This window comes from Halyomorpha halys, unplaced genomic scaffold (assembly GCF_000696795.3).
Source record: "Halyomorpha halys isolate HHAL.00 unplaced genomic scaffold, Hhal_1.1 Scaffold587.1, whole genome shotgun sequence".
In the NCBI taxonomy this organism is placed as follows: domain Eukaryota; kingdom Metazoa; phylum Arthropoda; class Insecta; order Hemiptera; family Pentatomidae; genus Halyomorpha; species Halyomorpha halys.
The window spans coordinates 830,027-840,247 of record NW_027109405.1 but is presented as its reverse complement, the minus strand read 5'-3'; the positions used below and the strand labels follow the sequence as shown (position 1 = coordinate 840,247).

Genomic DNA, 10,221 nt, shown 5'->3' with positions numbered 1-10,221 from the left:
AAAATTATATTAAACAACCGATACCACTCATTCACTGACATGTTAATAATGTACCTCGAAAAGAACATATAAAGCATTTTAATGAAGGTTACTCTTGCGATATAGATGTGCTATGCTCAGCTTAAAATAATTCGATTCTAAGTTTTAAAAAATAGTTTGTTTTTCTACTATTTTGAGTACTATTGTGGGATACTTTCATAACTCGAAAATCTAACTTATAAGAATATAAGTTTAGCAAAATCTTGTTTGATTATTAAATCATGACATATTTTATAAAAATATATTGGTTCGTGATACGTACTTCTTCATTTATTTTTATAATGATGATCTATTTTGATTTAACATTTGTTAATAAATTTCATTATAATCTAATCAATTTTTTTTCACTAAAACATCACATCATGATATGACATCATCGTTTTATTAAAAATAACAAAAAAGATTTTTATGTGAAAAATTTTTTTTTTAGTTTTTTTAATATACAAAAGGTTTAATGGATTTGTATGTTCAAAACGTATAATAATGAATTTGGTTTTTGCTTTTCAACTCTTATTTGATTAGTAAATATTCGTCATAGGTGTTTAAATTAAAAATCGCTATTTTATTTTTATATTTTATAAATATAAAATCATTAATACTACTTTGTCACAAATCAAGTCTAGCATCAGGACTTTCAATGTTCCATATGTTGCTTATTTGGCCACCAAAACCAGATACCAATTCTTCCATGATAAACTTTCCAACCCCACACCCACATTTTTCAAACTTTGCTTCTCCTTCACCTATGATAACTCTCCTAAGCGTCAGATAAGAAAATGCCCTCGAGATCTTCTCAAGAAATTTGATTGGAGTTTTATCAATGGGTAGATTCTCCATATGTCTGATTCATACCATTGTATAACTAACTTCAAACTTACTGGTATATTATTATATATTTTAATACAGTTGTAAATGAACATAAATAAATTTAAAAAAAAATATTATAACCTCATCTTTTATTTTTATTTTATATTTTGGTATATGTATGATTTTTAAATATTTGGCCTGAATCAAATCTGAAAGGTAAATCTGAATTCAAATAATTTTAAGACAATAAATGTTACTTTTTTTAAATCTGTGATATAAAAATCACTTTTCTACCACCTCTCTCAATCTATTTACCCATTAATTATTTGTTCCAGATGATATGTTATATATATATCTATATATATATATATATATTCACAAAAATAAGTAATGTAAATCATAATTCGAAAGGTTTACAGTTTATATTTATCCCATTGTTCGGTGTCCATCCACTGTTACCACTACAGTTGATTTTTTTGATGACCCACTCATTTCGTTGTTCATTTTATTGTCATTTTTTTTTTTTTTTACATGATTCAGTAATATGAGTTAGTCCTTTTAATCAGTCCAATTATTGTACTGTCGTGGTTAATACCTGTTATCATATGCTATTTGCGGTTTATTAAAAGGCAGTTAATTGTTTAGCACTTTTGGGGTTAGGTTTTTATAATAGATTTCTGTTTTATTTTTTTTATAGATATTTTCTACGAATCCTATTATTGTTTGATGGGAGAACCTTAAAACAATTCCACCGGACACGGGAGCAGGTGATGACGCCTACAGAGCTAACATTACAAGACCATCCTTCAACCTTTGTAAACAAATAGCCAGTAGGATAATGACGGTTCACTTTTTCAGATCGCTATTCAATTAGCCCCGAAGTTAGTTAATTTTCAATTAACACTCGGTACCTTGGGCCGAGAATGCCCTTGTTATTATATAGCAGGGAGGGCTGTAAAGTAACACCTATACCATTTGCCCCGGCGGAGGGTATAAATCAACCAGCCCTTTGCCTCCGCTGCACTAAAAAACATTCCGTCCGTGAAATATTCTTCCTTAAACGCCCCTTCCATTTTTTACCAGTGTCCAATTATACATTCAACTCTGCCCTGTTATTTCATGATCTTCCTTTGTTCATATTCGATTGGTAACGATATTGTTAAATTTTGTATGCATATTTCTGGTATTGTTGTTTCCAAAACGTAATATTTTTTTTATTGATTTACAAGTAATCATTCTTCAGTCGAAATATTTGATACATACGTTCATCCAGAATTTATTGAAAATGCAGTGCTATACAATGGTTAAGTAGATGAAAAGTAAGTTATTACAACATAAATAATATAGGATAATTTATATATGGATAATTACAGTTAGGCTTGATAGGAATTTTACTAATGTAATAAAGAGAAAAAGTGACAAAAATGTAATTATGATAAATAAATTTTTAAATGCCTGAACTGAGTAAAGGTAGGTACAAGTGAGGTTATAATATATAGTGTATAAATTGTGGTAAAAGTGAAATAATTTGACTGGTTTTTATGTTTTTGACTTATTAGGTGTTATTGTATTTTTGACATATTAGGTAATTAAACAAATATGAGAGATACTGATTAACAAAAAATAAGGTTACCTAATGATTTTAATGTTGTTCATAGATGTAAATATTTTGACCTGGGCAGAATGGCCTGTATGGAGTTTTTTAAAAGGGTTAAATATATGTCTCTAAGTAAATTAAGGTAAGGTAAATTATGAATAGTAATGTTAAATAAATGAATTGATTGTAGGATCATACAAATAATGGAAACTTTTGTAATAGATTGTCCCTGAAGATGGCCGAATTGGCCGAAACGTTGGACATGTGAATGTAATAAATGTTTTGAGACTATAATTTGGATAGTGTTGTTGAATTATTTAGTAGACAAAAATAATTATAACAACTAACATTGTCTAATAACCATTATGAATAAATTAATGCAAATAATGACATATACTTACGATTTAATAATTATAGGAAGGGACAGGCAGGAGTTTGATGGCGCTTATATAGTTTTGAGAAGTTGGTTCTCTTGAGAAGAGGCCCCGAGATGAATATCGAAAAGAGTAACCCGATAATTGTAGAAATAATAAGAAGGCAGCACCCAGCTTTCTACGATATCGCTAGTTCAAACACTGAAGTAACGAAAAGGGCATGATAAAAGAAGGATCTCGACGAGGAGCCGATTTCAAAACAAAAACGTATTTTATCTGTGACTCCTCCTATAATATTCACATTACATGCTTAAAGTTTGGGTGGGATCGTAGGTAGGGCAACTTTTAAATTTAATCTATATTCGTTATGTGACAACTTCCTTTTAATAAAATACCACGATGGCTCATTACATTCTTCCTAATTTTTCCTTATTCATATAAATAATACTTATTCAATTTCATAACGGTGGTTAGATTAAGACCCACATTTTAAATAAAAAAAAGTCGATCTTGTTCAATCTTTCTTTGATAATCGTGTAAAAGTACAAAAAGATTTATTCAATGTTAAAATATTATCGGGCTCTCTATTGTGACACAATGCTCCTCATAATTGTCGTTAAATTCAATCTAGATTGATACAATGTTTTGTCAGCCTCCTAGATAACTAAAATCGGGCAGAATCAAGTGGTGTGGAAGTCTCGCCCGTCGAGTAATTAGAAATAAATATTTAAGACCTTTAGTTTAGTGATGAAAATTGGTTCGGTAACTGGTTTATCAGGTAACGAAGTTGGGCTAAAAGTTGTAGTGTACATAAGTCCATTATTTAAATGATTGGCGGGAGGTGAGGGACTAGGGAGAAACGGGTTAAAAAATGGGGTGAGGGAATTATGTAAAATTTGTTAACAAATCCGTTGAGGGAAAAGATGTAGTTCTGATCGGCGCTAAATATTCATTACTAGCGGGGATTAAATAAAACAGGCTAGAGGATGCCTCTATAAATACTGCGGGGCTGTCGGAAAAGTGGTAAGAGGATTATATTGCGGGGTAGGCAGGCAACCCCTTTATTATTTTATGCTAACCGGGGTCAGATTGTCGTTCCGCTCTGTGCATATTTAGTGACTCCTGGCGTACGGATCGATCGGGGTTTGTTGGAAGTTAGCGGTGTTGTCCGGAGCAAGGGTGGGGGAAGTGTTACGGAATGATATGTACTTACTCAATTATATCAGCCGCTAATAATCTGTGCACTATTGAGGTAGGAACCTCTGTTACAATCAATTTTTCTTATGTAATTAATTAATTATAGTAGTTTTTTGTAATAACAAGCAAATTTATAATCCATAAATTCCAATTTTTTTTTTTAATTTACTTCAAAAACGTAAAAAAAAACATTTAAATTATATAAACGTCAATGTAATCTGGCAAATAGGTACTCTATACATGGTAAATATTTTTCACATTTTTGTGTTTAGATTATCAATTTAATAATTATTTCGTATCCTCATTTTCTAACATGATTGTATAATTCAATGTAAATGTAATAAAACTAATTAAGATTGAAGTGTATCACAAAAACTCTCTCCATGAAAGGAAGGTTGGAGTGCCCTTAGCCAGCTTTATTTGACTACTAAGATATCCTTATCACTAAAGTTGCAGATCTCAAGAGCTATAATTGATACGTTGTAATTTTTCACCGTTATTTTTGTTTGAGCACTGTTCCTCACACAAATTCATCAACAGGAATGTTTTGGGTCACTCCAAAATTTAGAAAACTGTATATAATTGCAATTTTCATTGGCTTATGCTAACCATTGGTTCTTCGCGACGATAAACTAACAATCAATGGCTAGAGTATCATTGAATATGGTCTGTAAATTAGGACTAAGAGAAGATCTTGAAAATAGTCTAAGGCGACCACTTTTTTTTTTTACTATAGATACATGAGTGAAATTTTATAAAACAAATTTCTTACAATTTAAAAAAAAATGAAAGTATGGATGGCATCGAAATTTGGTATCCACCCTATACTTTACTGTCACCAAATAACAGAGAGGAGGTGGAGATGAAAGATTGAAAAAAAGAAAGATAGAAACGGGTAGTTTAATGTAATTCTTGTTTTAAATGTATTTGTAAATTTTAATAATTATGATCAAGATGTTTATTAAGTGATTTGGAACATTTTTTTTTCTCTTTAATGAATATTTTTTTGATTATTTGTATTTTCAAATATCTCATACAGTTTGTATAAGATTAAGTATCGTATCGCAGAACCCAAAAGGTCCAAAGCTCAATTGAATGTTCATTAATGATAAATGTTACCAGAAATCGGAAGAGAAAAGTCTTCTTCATCTTTAGCTTTCCTCTTTCCTCTTTAACTTCATCTTAACGTAGAGGACCATTTAGCCAGGAATTCCATTCCACCTTATTTCTCGCCAGGTTCCTCGCCTGTCCGGAGGTCCTTCCCCCTCCCCCTACAGAGTCGCTCAATGTAATCGAGATATGACATCCTAGTGCGGCCCCTTGGTCTTCAGTCATCTGGGACATATTCTATGGTCTTTAGAGGATCTCTGTGGTCGTCCATCCTGATACCATGGCCGAACCAGTTTAGCTGACGAGTTTCCAAGAGTTCTTTCAGTGAGGCTATCTTCAGGCAGTTCCTGAAGAATCCTTTCATTGCGAACTCGGTCCCTCCTTGTTTTTCCAATCCTCCTTCACAAAAATTTCTTTTTAGCAGCGGTAATTCTGCTCTCCTGTTGGTCTGTCAATATCCACTTCTCCGCTCCATACAAAAGTATGGTTAGATATAATGTCTTGCAGATGTGTAGCTTCATAAGGAAAATGTCACAGGTACAAAATGGTATTTGATTAGAAGTAAAGGTGTCATTGAGTTTATCTTTTTTTTATTTTTTTGAATTTTTTATTTATTAATTTAGTTTTTTTTATGTAATTCTGACTTTCTTATATTTACATATAGACTATGAAAGAATTTGATAACTTGTTAAAGAAGAAATATTTTTCCAGGTTGAAAACAAATAGTCGAAAATAGGATTTGTAATATAGATGTATAATATACCCTGGAAAGCTATAGATTTTAGAAATAAAATATCTAAGATCTAATATTATATTACGCTATGATCTAAGACATAAAGTCGTTACGGTATTGGTTAGTGATGACAAATGTAAGAAGTTTTGTGCCCCTTTTTTGTTTAGCTCGTTCACCTTTAAGTACCATTATTCATAAATATATTTTATATACACCTTCCTGGTCATCTCAGACTTACGAAGGAGGGAGAGGATGTTTATATACGTGGTACCACCCTATTCTTACCATGGTGAGGGATCAAGTTTTCATTCCCGGATTCGAACCGGTGTGGCTGCAGTTGAAAGACCTACGCCTCAACTAGAGGTAGCCCATTTCATTATGTTGCTAATTAGTCCTAGAGTGAGTATGTCAAGATTCATTTCTTGGGGCCGCCTCTAAAATTCAATGTAATGAGTCAAAGCGAAAACAAGATATTCTTGTATTTTCTCTCATTATATGAGAGAGTGTATGCTAAAATGGAAGTTACTGTAGATTTTTAACTATTAATACGATTTTTTTTTCGCACCATCAACACATAAAAAAATAAAAGATTTATTATGTATAAAAATAAATTATTTTGTTTACATGAGTGTGTGTCTCTTGTGGTTGTAATATTTACATCTTACTTTTATCGCCTAATGCTTAGTTAAAAAATCAACTGCGAAAGCAAAATGCTTTCTTTTTTTTTCGCAGAGTTTCAGGCATTTAAAATAACTGAATAAATTCGAGTACGCAAAAAAAAAATCCATGACTTATTTATATCAATCTCAATGATTTAAAATGCTTCTTTCCATTCTCCAGTTAAACGAAGATAAATAATAAGAAACACAATTTTACCAATAAGATCCATAAGTGAAGTAGTACAGGAAACGCTAAATTGAAAATGTACCAGGCAACATCATACCTACAAAATATCGGGCCTTCACACTTCCTTTATTGCTTGAATTTGTTTTTCTGATCCATTTTAGGCCAATTATAAAATATTTAAACTCTTGAACCAAAATATGGAGTATAAGTAAATAATTTTCGGAAAGCTGGATACAGTTTTATTCATTCATTTGTATAAACACTGAGTTAATTAAAGTTTGTATCAATATCCTGGTTTTGCTTTGTTTACAGGTTTCAAAATCCTCAAAATAGTCCGTAACTTTTTTAGTTGTTCACTGGTAACTCCTAAGCGGTGGATTTATAGGAAAAATTTACATGTTACTTTATGCTTGAAGTTACGTGAGAAGTTAAGAAGATATGAAACTTCAAAAAGCAAGCATTTAAAAAAAAAATGATGGCCTTTGAAGTTATTTCTGACATACGGTCGGGGGAAAGGGAGTTACCTATACCCTCTGCCATCTATCTATATCTAGGTTTATCAATATAGGATTCTACCATGTTCTAACCATGGTAGGGGGTCATGTTTCCATTTCGTGGGACCACCACAGAAATATAAGTCGAGCCCCCAGATCGGATTTGAACCGTAGTTCCGAGGTTGCAAAGATCTACGCCTCAACTTCCTCAGCTACAGACGGCCCGAGCATTTTTAAACCTTACGTAACCAAAATAAAATATATTGAATGGAGCATTATAGTACTCCTAATTTTGATATTGTCTGCCGGAGACGTTAAGGATGAAAACACTAATAGCTATCTGTTAGACCAAATCACAAACTTCTAGTCAGACGGCATTATCGGAAGTTAGTTCAAGTGAAGTTCTCATGAAAGGAAAGAGTGTTGCCAATGAGAGACTTCGAGAGCAGTGTTAAGTTGCACGCGGTAAGTACCTTAGACGCATACATTATTTTCAGAAGAATTATATTTTATAATAGAACTGAATTCGAACATTTCTTTACTAATGAACAAGCTCCTTTCCCATGATCATTATTTGATGAAGAAGTAATGGTGTGAAAAACACGCATTCAGTAAGATTTATTTGTACCAGTAGGAACCTCATCAAATGTCGGAAGTGCTTCCTATATGATTGACACCGGATTCCTACATCATCGAGTACCATGGGATTAGGCAAAAACCTTTTCTTCATTCCGTAATAAATTCGATGTATTTGTAAAAAAATAATTTTATGGGTAAATAATATTTTATGGGTGTCCGGAAGATACTACGACAGTGGCGGATCAGGAATTACTAATTATTGTGATATATTAGATCAGGAAACATATTCTGAGGAGTGGAGGGGCAAGTCAATTCCATGCATCTTATCGAAAATTTCGATTTAACAAATAATATATTGTTTAATAATTTAAATTTTGAAATACAATTAATTTTTTAAGTAAAAACATAATAATAGAAGTGCCTTTTGTATTTTTTGCAATAGAAAAAAACTTTTTAATAAATAAATAATTTTTGACTTTTGAGGTAGAGAGATGCGCTCCCCGGCTGACCCAATATTGTCCTCAGTCCTCAGAAGAGCACTGAAGACTAAATAAGTTTATAGCAACCAACGTTTAATTTAATGCAACAATGTTACTGATAATGACAATAATTTTTAAATGCTGAAGTGAATTTTATGAATGTTTTGAGAGGTATTTTTGCCGGTAATCTGCCGTTCCGTTTCCCTCACTATGGGCTTATCTGTTTTTTGAGGTCAATATGTTGTTAGAGTTGCCGACATTTTCTTTTAGTTCATCTTTTTCTTTCCTGATATCATTACATGTAGATCCTTCCTTTCAAAACTTCTTTAGTTTAGTTCACTTTGTTTAACTCTGTGAAAATCGCAATAACTGCAAGGTAAAACTCATCTTACGAAAACTCAAGTTAAAATGGGTGTAGAAATAAATGTCAGTCTCTTAATGAAAGGAAATCGCTGGTCCAAATCCAAAAAGGTCTTTGTGGAAAACGCTTGTTATTTCTTAAATCCAAAATAATTCATTTCACTGCTATTATCCACATAAAAGAGATTAGGAATACTCAGAATTATCATCCTTCTTAGTGTTAATGTCTTACGAATTAAAGAATTTAACAAGAAGAAAGTCCTCTTGAGAATTTAGATGGTGCCATTGCAGGGTTCGCAACTGGTAAATATAACTAGAGTAATAACACCCAGTCACTTGAAAAGGCCATGGAGTTGAATTTGATAATGGATAAGTCCCATAAGAACGTTAACAAACGGATGAGCTTCCTAGAGGTGGACCGTGGCGTAGGAAGAATAATTGCTGTGCTTGAGCTTGTAGTCTGCTTGGCGGACTGACTTTAGTTGGGGAGATGATTATTAGTGATATTGGCATCGAATCATCGGGTTCTCTAAGTTTTTATTTTTAAGTAAGATGAGATAGACTTGTCTAGTATCCTATGTTTGTTATCTCAAATCTAGTTATTGAGATTTTTGGAATCTTTTACATTTATTTTTACTGTTTGACAGTTATCTTGAAAAGTATAAATTCTTCATACAAGAGGAATTCATAAAATCATGCCTAACAAGTTTAAGCCCATTCCCCTCTGTTCCTGGGTGAAGGGTGGAGCGTGAAGCGGCGCATTTCGCCTCTCCTAGGGGATATTGAGGCAAGGCTCCCGGGGACCAAGGACTATATTGGCGATGCAAATACAGAGCCGCGGAGGGCTTAACCCGGCCATTTTGTATTTGTGCATAATAATGTAACAGGGAGGGCTCTCACCTAAGCCGCAAAGCCTCCTCCTTATCCCCACCCCCTCCTCTTCATATTTATTGATTCCCTCTCGGATACTCTGCCGCGTCTTCTTTTTCTCTCCCTTTGTACATCTTTTATACGTCTGCTCTTTAAACAGGCAACTCTGGGATTTACTCGCCTCCCGCCCTATACTTTTCTCTTCTTTTCTCCCCTCCGATCCCCCAAAGGAATCTCATGCATTATTATATCTGGCCGGGTTTGAGCTTGAGTTCTAAACATTATTATCCAGATTCCAGGTCCTGTCTATTAAAAATTTATGGTTCACAGTTTCATATTTTTCTTTACCTCCTTCCGTATTGTTTTCATGGGATTTCTGGGAGAGAAAACCTTGTAAATGATTATTTGTGCCCCATAAAAAATATACTCAGATATAATTTTTAAAAATTATATTTTCTCAAAACACGTTTCTTTTAACTGCTATACTAAGGATGCTTATTTCTTCTACTGTTTTTACCACCTAGATTAATATACATTCTAAGAATAACAGACAATGATGTTTTCGTTAAAATAATCGATCTGCTTTTGATTCAGTTATTAGTATCAAAGTTTTAATTTTTTTTTTAATTTTCATAAAGAAAGATATGTTTAGATTTGAGAAATGAAAGAATATTGGAAAAAAAAATGTTAACCATACTTATTTTATATTCTTCATTGGTAATGGTACATACATTAT

At 32.5% G+C, this 10,221-nt stretch overlaps 1 long non-coding RNA gene across 1 annotated transcript; it reads left to right on the top strand.

The window, feature by feature from the left end:
- The first annotated feature begins 2,206 nt into the window (after nt 1–2,206).
- LOC136795811 (uncharacterized) lies at nt 2,207–2,764 on the top strand. The gene is made up of 3 exons (XR_010843488.1): nt 2,207–2,431; nt 2,505–2,585; nt 2,666–2,764. It is a non-coding gene; the product is annotated as an uncharacterized lncRNA (long non-coding RNA).
- The last annotated feature ends 7,457 nt before the right edge of the window (nt 2,765–10,221 follow it).